The 10,808-nt window shown below is 39.6% G+C and overlaps 1 pseudogene; it reads right to left on the minus strand.

Annotated features, from left to right (window-relative positions):
* Positions 1-4,269: 4,269 nt before the first annotated feature.
* Positions 4,270-10,775, minus strand: LOC119743076 (annotated as a pseudogene).
* Positions 10,776-10,808: the final 33 nt, after the last annotated feature.

Consider the following 10,808-nt stretch of genomic DNA (forward strand, 5'->3'; position numbering starts at 1 on the left):
AAAAGTGTGAAATTATGCTTAGTCCAATGGTATGGACTGCTGACTCTCAATCTGAAGGTTGTGGGTTCAAATCCAGGGTGGGAATTCAACATTTTAAAAATGTTATTTCTTTTTGGGTAAATTGATTTTTTATAGTCAATTTCGTTACCACTAAAAAGTGTGAAAATATGCTTAGTCCAATGGTACGGCCTGCTGACTCTAAATCTGGAGGTTGAGGGTTCAAATCCAGGGTGGGAATTTTAGATTTTAACATTTTATTTCTTTTTGGGTAAATTGAAACTTTATAGTTTATTTTGTAACCTCTAAAAAATGTGAAAATATGCTTAGTCCAATGGTACGGACTGTTGACTCTAAATCTGGAGGTTGCGGGTTCAAATCCAGGGTGCGAATTTTACATTTTAAAAATGTTATTTCTTTTTGGGTAAATTCAACTTTAGTAGTCAATTTCGTAACCACTAAAAAGTGTGAAATTATGCTTAGTCCAATGGTACGGACTACTGACTCTAAATCTAGAGGTTGCAGGTTCAAATCCAGGGTGGGAATTTTACATTTTAAAATTTTATTTATTTTTGGGTAAATTGAAACTTTATAGTTAATTTCGTAACCACTAAATATTGTGAAAAGATGCTTAGTCCAATGGTACGGACTGCTGACTCTAAATCTGGAGGTTGCAGGTTCAAATCCAGGGTGGGAATTTTACATTTTAAAATTTTATTTATTTTTATGTAAATTGAAACTTTATAGTCAATTTCGTAACCACTAAAAAGTGTGAAAAGATGCTTAGTCCAATGGTACGGACTGCTGACTCTAAATCTGGAGGTTGCAGGTTCAAATCCAGGGTGGGAATTTTACATTTTAAAAATGTTATTTCTTTTTGGGTAAATTCAACTTTTATAGTCAATTTCGTAACCACTTAGAAGTGTGAAATTATGCTTAGTCCAGTGGTACGGACTGCTGACTCTAAATCTGGAGGTTGTGGGTTCAAATCCAGGGTGGGAATTTTACATTTTAAAATTTTATTTCTTTTTGGGTAAATTGAAACTTTATAGTTAATTTCGTAACCACCAAAAAGTGTGAAATTATGCTTAGTCCAATGGTATGGACTGCTGACTCTCAATCTGAAGGTTGTGGGTTCAAATCCAGGGTGGGAATTCAACATTTTAAAAATGTTATTTCTTTTTGGGTAAATTGATTTTTTATAGTCAATTTCGTTACCACTAAAAAGTGTGAAAATATGCTTAGTCCAATGGTACGGCCTGCTGACTCTAAATCTGGAGGTTGAGGGTTCAAATCCAGGGTGGGAATTTTAGATTTTAACATTTTATTTCTTTTTGGGTAAATTGAAACTTTATAGTTTATTTTGTAACCTCTAAAAAGTGTGAAAATATGCTTAGTCCAATGGTACGGACTGTTGACTCTAAATCTGGAGGTTGCGGGTTCAAATCCAGGGTGGGAATTTTACATTTTAAAAATGTTATTTCTTTTTGGGTAAATTCAACTTTAGTAGTCAATTTCGTAACCACTAAAAAGTGTGAAATTATGCTTAGTCCAATGGTACGGACTACTGACTCTAAATCTAGAGGTTGCAGGTTCAAATCCAGGGTGGGAATTTTACATTTTAAAATTTTATTTATTTTTATGTAAATTGAAACTTTATAGTCAATTTCGTAACCACTAAAAAGTGTGAAAAGATGCTTAGTCCAATGGTACGGACTGCTGACTCTAAATCTGGAGGTTGCAGGTTCAAATCCAGGGTGGGAATTTTACATTTTAAAATTTTATTTATTTTTATGTAAATTGAAACTTTATAGTCAATTTCGTAACCACTAAAAAGTGTGAAAAGATGCTTAGTCCAATGGTACGGACTGCTGACTCTAAATCTGGAGGTTGCAGGTTCAAATCCAGGGTGTGAATTTTACATTTTAAAAATGTTATTTCTTTTTGGGTAAATTCAACTTTTAAAGTCAATTTCGTAACCACTAAAAAGTGTGAAATTACTTAGTCCAATGGTACGGACTACTGACTCTAAATCTGGAGGTTGCGGGTTCAAATCCAGGGTGGGAATTTTACATTTTAAAATTTTATTTATTTTTGGGTAAATTGAAACTTGATAGTCAATTTCGTAACCACTAAAAATTGTGAAAAGATGCTTAGTCCAATGGTACGGACTGCTGACTCTAAATCTGGAGGTTACAGGTTCAAATCCAGGGTGGGAATTTTACATTTTAAAAATGTTATTTCTTTTTGGGTAAATTGATTTTTTATAGTCAATTTCGTAACCACTAAAAATTGTGAAAAGATGCTTTGTCCAATGGTCCAGACTGTTGACTCTTAATCTAGAGGTTGCCGGTTCAAATCCAGGGTGGGAATTTTACATTTTAAAAATGATATTTCTTTTTGGGTAAATTCAACTTTTATAGTCAATTTCGTAACCACTAAAAATTGTGAAAAGATGCTTAGTCCAATGGTACGGACTGCTGACTCTCAATCTGAAGCTTGTGGGTTCAAATCCAGGGTGGGAATTTTACATTTTAAAAATGTTATTTCTTTTTGGGTAAATTCAACTTTTATAGTCAATTTTGTAACCACTAAAACGTGTGAAAAGATGCTTAGTCCAATGGTACGGACTGCTGACTCTCAATCTGAAGCTTGTGGGTTCAAATCCAGGGTGGGAATTTTACATTTTAAAAATGTTATTTCTTTTTGGGTAAATTCAACTTTTATAGTCAATTTCGTAACCACTAAAAAGTGTGAAATTATGCTTAGTCCAATGGTACGGACTACTGACTCTAAATCTGGAGGTTGCGGGTTCAAATCCAGGGTGGGAATTTTACATTTTGAAATTTTATTTCTTTTTGGGTAAATTGAAACTTTATAGTTAATTTCGTAACCACAAAAAGTGTGAAATTATGCTTAGTGCAGTGGTTTAGACTGCTGACTCTCAATCTGAAGGTTGCGGGTTCAAATCCAGGGTGTGAATTTTACATTTTAAAATTTTATTTATTTTTGGGTAAATTGATGTTTTATAGTCAATTTCGTAACCACTAAAAATTGTGAAAAGATGCTTTGTCCAATGGTCCGGACTGTTGACTCTAAATCTAGAGGTTGCCGGTTCAAATCCAGGGTGGGAATTTTACATTTTAAAATTTTATTTATTTTTGGGTAAATTGAAACTTTATAGTCAATTTCGTAACCACTAAAAATTGTGAAAAGATGCTTAGTCCAATGGTACGGACTGCGGACTCTCAATCTGAAGGTTGCGGGTTCAAATCCAGGGTGGGAATTTTACATTTTAAAATTTTATTTATTTTTGGGTAAATTGATTTTTTATAGTCAATTTCGTAACCACTAAAAATTGTGAAAAGATGCTTAGTCCAATGGTACGGACTGCGGACTCTCAATCTGAAGGTTGCGGGTTCAAATCCAGGGTGGGAATTGTAGATTTTAAAATTTTATTTCTTTTGGGGTAAACTGAAACTTTATACATGTCGTTAATTCCGTAACCACTAAAAAGCATGAAATTATGCTTAGTGCAGTGGTTCAGACTGTTGACTCTAAATCTAAAGGTTGCAGGTTCATTCCCACGCTCGGAATTTTAGATTTCAAAATTTTATTACTTATTAGGTCAATTGAAACTTTACAGTTAATTTTGTAACCACAAAATAGTGTAAAGTTGTGCTTAATAAAGTAATACGGACTGATGACCCTAAATCTGAACTTCTGAAGGTTGCTGGTTCAATTCCCACAGTTGGAGTTTTAGATTTTAAAATTTAATTAATTTTGAGGTCAATTGAAACTTTATATTTTTTTCAAGTTTGAAACCAGTCCACACTTCTAGTCTAGCAAAAGCCAAAAAGTAAAAAAGCAAATACTTTTAGCTTGAAGCAAATAGTGAAAGCATTTGCTCTCATTTTTATTCACGCAAATAAAAGTTATGCTTAAAAATACGTTGTAAAAAAAAAAGGAAATGCTAGTTTTTATACATACGGTCGAATGTTTCAATGTAAAAAAAAATTGCATCGTTTATGTTTCAGTAATACATGTAGATATAAAGTGTTTGAGGACCTATGTGGATCTGTTCGGGCCTACAACGACACCCATTCACTGAGCGGATTCGGGATTACCCATCGAGAACTCGAAAAGATAGGAGAGACCAAGGCCAGTTGCTTTGGTAAAATTTTTCATTCAGGTAAGACAAACTTCCATGAAGACTCAACTCATTAGTTCAAGTCCCCCCCCCAACTAAGCCCTAAGACAACACTGAGTGTACACTGTTTACAAAATATGTCAGGTTTTATTTAGTTAAGTGGCTTTCAGGCTGTTAGTTCTCCCACGTTTTAATGGTGGTCTCTCATTTGACATGTCGTCTCCAAACGTTCTTTTGTCGAAGCCGTCGGGGCAGAATATTTTGGGCGTGCTGTTGGAAAGATCAATTTCAAACTTTTGTTCTTGTGAAAATCCTGTTGCATGACATCACAGCCTGTATTGTGACGTGGATGAGTTCTACCTGATTGATAAACGTGACCTGACAGAGAGGTGGCATGTCTTGGTGACAGTCCCTTGCTTGTCAGTTGGTATGGAATGTCATTTGGTGACAACTGAATGTCCTTATCCAAAGGCAAGACGTCGTTTCCCACGGTATCTCTGGGGTTATCGACAATGTTGCCGAGCGGCTCCGAATCCTCCTCCAACGTTATCGTCATGACGACTGTCTTCTCCATGTTCCCAAGGGTGCCCTCCGAGGACGACATCATGGCCATGTGTGAAATGTCCTGTGATTGGTCGGTCAGGTCTGGTACCAAGACTGTAGTTTCAGCTGCAGATTCCTCGGGGGCTGATTTGGATAATGCGCAGGCCTGAGCGTACAGCCGCAGCTGTGCTAGATGGTGGTGCAGCAGCTGGGTGTGCTCCTCAGACATGTGTTGCAGTAACTCTTGCAAAATGGACTGGTTCTCACTGTTGTTGGTCAGACGTTTCAAACTGGACGTGTGCATCATGGACAGCTGCTGCTTGAGTGACGTGTTTGTGTTGGACAAATACTCAACCTGGAGGGCAAGAAGGATGGGCAGAGAAATTATTTGTTAACAGATGGAATTTTAATAGACCAATCCATTAGGCTCTGCCCCATGATGTGTAACCAATCACAACCATGACAGCGCACACCAAAGTCTGACATTTATGCACTTACTTTATGATGTGTGCAGTTGGAGCATGAATGCTTAAGAAGGCACATGTGTTGTTGCCCAGTTATTTAGTGCAACTAGAGTATGAGTGCAACCACGGATCTTCTACACAAGGATAAACGACACATCTGAGCTTGTGTACATAATGTGTGGAACGGTTTGTCTGCATATATGATATGCAGCATCAGAGCATAGAACAACGTAGAACGTGTAGAAAATGTAGAACAATGACAACAACAGTGCACACCATGATCGCCCACAGCTGGCATCCTGACAGAAATCCGACCACTGAAAGAATGCAGTCGCATTAGTGTGCCTGCATTAGTTCTGATCAAGGTATGTCCCCCCTCCCACTTTTGAGAAGCGATTGACGCCTTTGATACCTGTTGCATTCAGGGAACAAAATCCAAACTCATTCTTAGACCAAGACCAGATGGAATGCCCGCTGACCTTTGTACAAAGCCTTTCTATATTGCCTTTCATCCTGTGCTCTGTCTGGGCCCACGTGGTCCGCTCCTCCTCAAGAGTCTTCTCCAGACGTTCCTTCTCCTGCAGCAGCAGCGACAAGTTGTGCTCTGTGTAGCAAGTCTCGTCCTCCAAATCCCCTTTGCTCCCTCCGTCTGGTATCTCAATAAGGACAACTGTTTACGAGAGGACAGAATGGTCGAGGGAAAGGTTGAGTAATTATCCTGGATACTAATTCCTGTATTATAGAAAGTCCCTCAGGCCACTCCGGGTGAGGGCTACACAGAGGGGAACGACAGGAGTTTATAGAGTAGAAATGTCGACATGTATGTTGCGCTTCAATGGGACAGATAATCTGTAGCCTTAAAAACAGGATACAGGCAAGGAAGTCCCAAGAGATGCTGTGCGTGTCAAGAACACATAATTTCATGTAACTGGGTGTAAGCAATCACTCATTTTTCAAACCTTATTCCTAACATTAGGTGGGCAAGGTGAAGGACAAATTCCAATATTTAATTAACTGTTGAAGTATGCTTTCAAAATGTATTGCCACCCTGACTTATTATATTTTTTTTGTTTAGAACCTTCTCGAATCTTCCAAAATTCAATCAACTTAAATAACACCAATGGCACACCCTTTACACCTTGTAATTTCAATTTGTAAAATCCACTGTCAATATTGGCCCTCACCCGCCCCAACCCCTTAAAAAAATGCTGAAATTTTGGTTGTTTTGTTTATTTCAATGACCAAACAAGTGCAGGAGTGAAGACAACTGTTTTAAACATGCTGTTGTCTACCCATTCCCTTCTTCCATATGGATTCACGATGTATCAATTGAAAACAAAGTGGAGGGGGTGTTGGGTGGGGGTTGGGGGAAGAGTTCTTCCTTGCATCAAATGCCTCCCTCTTGGCTTTTAGTCAGCTTCTTCTAATTATCCTTCACTGCTGGTGGCATTATCCTCCCTAACCTCTGGGTAGATGCTGAAGGATTCTTGGAGGGTCATGGTTAATATTCTTACCATCTTACCTTCCCCATTGGCAGTGCTCTGGCTCGGATCATTGATGCAGGCGTACTGGTACTCGATCTGCGGCTGCTGCCCGTCAGTCTGCTCATAGCCCGGGGATGATGTGTCCGTCTCCGATGGCTGCTGTGACTGGGGGACTATGAGGTGTGTTACCAGGCTGGCACTGTTGGGTGCTGGATCAGTGTATGTGGTGAAGATCTGGTTGACATCCTGGGTAAAAATGGTGGGGTGAAGTGGTTGAGGATGATAAAATGAGACAAAATCTGCAGGGTTGCAAAAGATTTACGACACAAACGTACAGTGATAAATTTGGTTCACACTTTCTTAAAAGACACGAAGTATTGGCATTTGATATCATCCTTGTAGAACTACCATACCTGCTCACAGGGTACATACATTTCAACTGATTAAATGCATTTCATTGGTTTTTTTTATGCAGATTATAAAAGGGGACCATTACATCACATCAACAGCATACTAAGTTGTCTTGAAGCAGCACTGAAACTGTGAAGGTTAAAAAAAAGTAGTTTTATACACTTTAAGCCACAAATTATTCTCAAAAGAATGGATACTTGAGTCAAATGTTTGATTGTGAAATTTATTTCAGAGAGTCTTTTGACCCTAAATCCCTAGCATGATTTACTAGGAACCATACCCATCCTGGCAAATTCCAACACCATATGGGAAACTGCACACACACATATTTCTGACTTCAGTTTAGGGGTACTATACCCATCCCAACAGATTCCAACAATACATGCTGTTGGGGTTTCATGGGTTGAGTTCTGTTCAGGTGTAAGCTATAAATAAGTCCAATGAGTTTTGGAATTCAAGCATCAGAAATTTGAAACAGTTTCTGAGTGAACCATGGTAGTTTTACCAATCTGTGTCAATGTTTAACTCGCCCGTACCCCCCGCCCTGCAAACAGGACGCTGGGATACTCTGATGAGCTTCACAGAATCTTGTGAAGGAAATGGCCTATGACCTATGTATAAAGCATCTGGCTGCAGCTGTTCAAGACCGCAGTTAGACAATGTGCGCAAATGCTATCCGAAAACTTCCCATAGAATTGGGCACATTCCATACCGGATGTGATTTCTGTTTCATTGCGGACCATGTGGACACAATTTTGAGCGTCGCATAATGCAATCCGACCGTTCGTGATTCGAAACGGAGTCTGCGCAAGTGACGGGAATTGTAAATTTACAAAACAGATATGTTTTACAGAATTTCCGTACATTGTTACGCTTTTCAACGAGAAAAAAAATCCCACAAACTGGAATAAAAGAGAAATGAATCAGTCTCAATGGCCGTTTCAAACCTTGCAGAGTCATGACCTTGATGACGCGCAGGTCACTGGTCACGCAAAATCCAACCAATCAGAGCGCGAATTCATCAGAGTATCCCAGCATCCTGTTTGCAGGGCGGGGGGTACGAGCGAAAATGTTTAACAGCTTCACTGTTGACACAGTTTAATTGTAGTTTACATGTATTGTACATGCAGTCTTATGTGCCCACTGGAATAGAATGAAGTACATGATTGTAAAATTGACCATGACATACTGTACCCGAGTACATACTGTATCCGAGACAGGCTAGCTACATGACATATGTTGGCCCCATCATTGAGTACGCCGCTCCAGCCTGGGATCCCCACACTGAGAAAAATATCAAAAAAACAGGAGCAAGTTCAGCACAGCAGCGCCCGCTACGTCACCGACAACTACGACCGCACCTGCAGCGTAACATCAATGCTTAACGACTTGCACTAGAGTCCACTCAAGGCCAGGCGTCTCCAGAGCCATCTAGGGATGCTTTATAGGATCTGCTTCAACGTGGTAGACATACAGTACACTGGAACACCTTCCTCACTGAAACCACATCTAGTACTAGAGGTCACAGTTCACGGTTCTTCGTGCCCCATTGCAGAACACTGGTCTATTCCTCATCATTCTTCCCACAAACTTGCAGAGACTGGAACTCCCTGACGTTTGACGCGCAGGTCACTGGTCACGCAAAATCCAACCAATCACGTGTACTATACATGTACTTATAGTTTTATCAGAACAGCGAGTCAAGCGCATTCATTGTTCTTGGAGCATGCCCCCCCCCCCTCCCCCCGCAGTGCATTGTTCTTCTCATCGCAGAAGTCTGCACTTTATGAAAGGAAGGAATGACTATCTGTATTGTGGTCTCTGGATTACGGAAGTGTTGCTGGTAGTGCTTCATAGCCTCGTCCCTCCTGCTGAAACCGTTGCGACAGTGGTAGCAGTTCCAGTGGGCACCCTTGAAGTATTTCTACTCGTGTATGATGCCGTGGACGATGCAGGATCTACAACACCGCAATATTTTAAGACCTGGGGAGGGATACAGTAGAAGATTGGTTTGACAATTTTGACATAAGCTGACAGCCGTATGCACTTTGACAAAACATGAACTATGGATCTTTTTATATGGTTCTCTTGCTGTAGGCACAAGTAAGCTATTGACCTGAGTTAGGACTCTTGTTCAGGCAGGGATGCAAAGATTTTCCCGAGACACAGTCGGCGTTTGGGCATGGCCTGTGACAATTGAGTCTATCGAACACTGATATCTGCTAAGAATAACCACCCCAGGTATCTGTCAATTTCATAAAACTCCCACAAATGCCACTACCTTGTCCTGCTGTCCACTACCTTCAACTTATCTTAATTCAACTCCCAAACCTTTCCACAAACACGGACCACAAGTCGTCTTGTTGCATGACTCATGAAGAGAAAGTGAAAACATTGTCCTTAACCTAAAACTTATTTCTTGGGATCCAGTCACAAGTATGCGAGAGCTTGGTCTTGTTCCCAAATGCAAACTCACCCCCAAAGTTGATGCCTTTATCCACGTGCTTGACCCTGTAGTGCACCTTGAGGAGAATCTCATCAGTGAAGAGACTGTCCTGGGAGCAGAATGGACAGTGCAGATGCGGAGCCTTCATCAAGGAGTGGCTACACTCCCTGTCTGTGCATTGTATGGGCGTCCAGTCTGCCTCAGCGCCTTTCATTCGCACTGATGGATGCGCCTACAGTTGCAAAAAAAATGAGACAACCGTCAAGTTTACATGTATGATGTAAAAAAAAAAATATATATAAATGTATGAAACGGCAACACCAATTAAATCTTCACAGAAGTTTTCAAAGTGGAGAGGGGGAAACAAATTAGGCCAAATAAAAAAACAAAAACATGTCTAGCGTCCCCGCCTGCTTCCTTTTAGGAGGCTGCCTCCTTAGGTTCTTTTTTTTTAAACCAAACTTTTTTTTAAATTTTCAATAGTGACATCAGTTTAGCCTCTTACATTGTATCTGTTGCATCATGGAGCTATAAACACATTTCAATATAAAGCTGGTATGTAATTTGCCGAGTCCAATGGCGGCCATTTAAAAAAAAAATGGCAGCCATCTTGAAAAATAGCCCGGTCGGGCTATTGGGGAGGACAAAAAAAAAAAGAAGGGTCTCCCGCTTCCTTTTTTAAAAAAAAAGCAGGACCCTAAGCATATTCTTTTTGGAAAGATTCCCACATCTGGCCATCACTTGTCATCCTGTGTTTATAGTGTGTACAATGTGAGACTGGTCTGAACATTTCTAAGTGTTTTCTCAGTAAATACCCCAATAAATTCCCTGCTAAATTTGACATACTTTCTGATGGCTGATAGGTCGCTGAAGGAAAACATTATTGATGGCCAGATATGGGAATCTTTCCGAAAAAAAGTAGCACTAGCCATGATAGGGATAGCGAGCAGTAGCCATTCAATATTGTGAAGTGTCCGGAAACTGGGCGATTTCACATTTTGCTTTTTGTTTAAAAAAGTCACACGACGAGGTGTCCAACTTAAAAATATAAATAATTTTCCAGAATATCTTGGGTACCTACCACATGAATAGCCATATTCAACAACTCCTTTGCCTTGAACATGCCTTGAATAATCACATAAATAAATTCTGGGGGAAAATATCAAGGGGAAAAACTAGTGTTCAGCGTAAACAGCGCCCTCCAGAAAAAAAAGAAAAATGTGGCTTTAAAGGGTTTTCCAAAATTCGATTCATTCCCAGTGCGGCTTGTTCTATTAAACCAATTTGAAGAAGAATAATTATGTAATTTCCAC

This window comes from Patiria miniata, unplaced genomic scaffold (genome assembly GCF_015706575.1).
Source record: "Patiria miniata isolate m_02_andy unplaced genomic scaffold, ASM1570657v1 HiC_scaffold_6, whole genome shotgun sequence".
In the NCBI taxonomy this organism is placed as follows: domain Eukaryota; kingdom Metazoa; phylum Echinodermata; class Asteroidea; order Valvatida; family Asterinidae; genus Patiria; species Patiria miniata.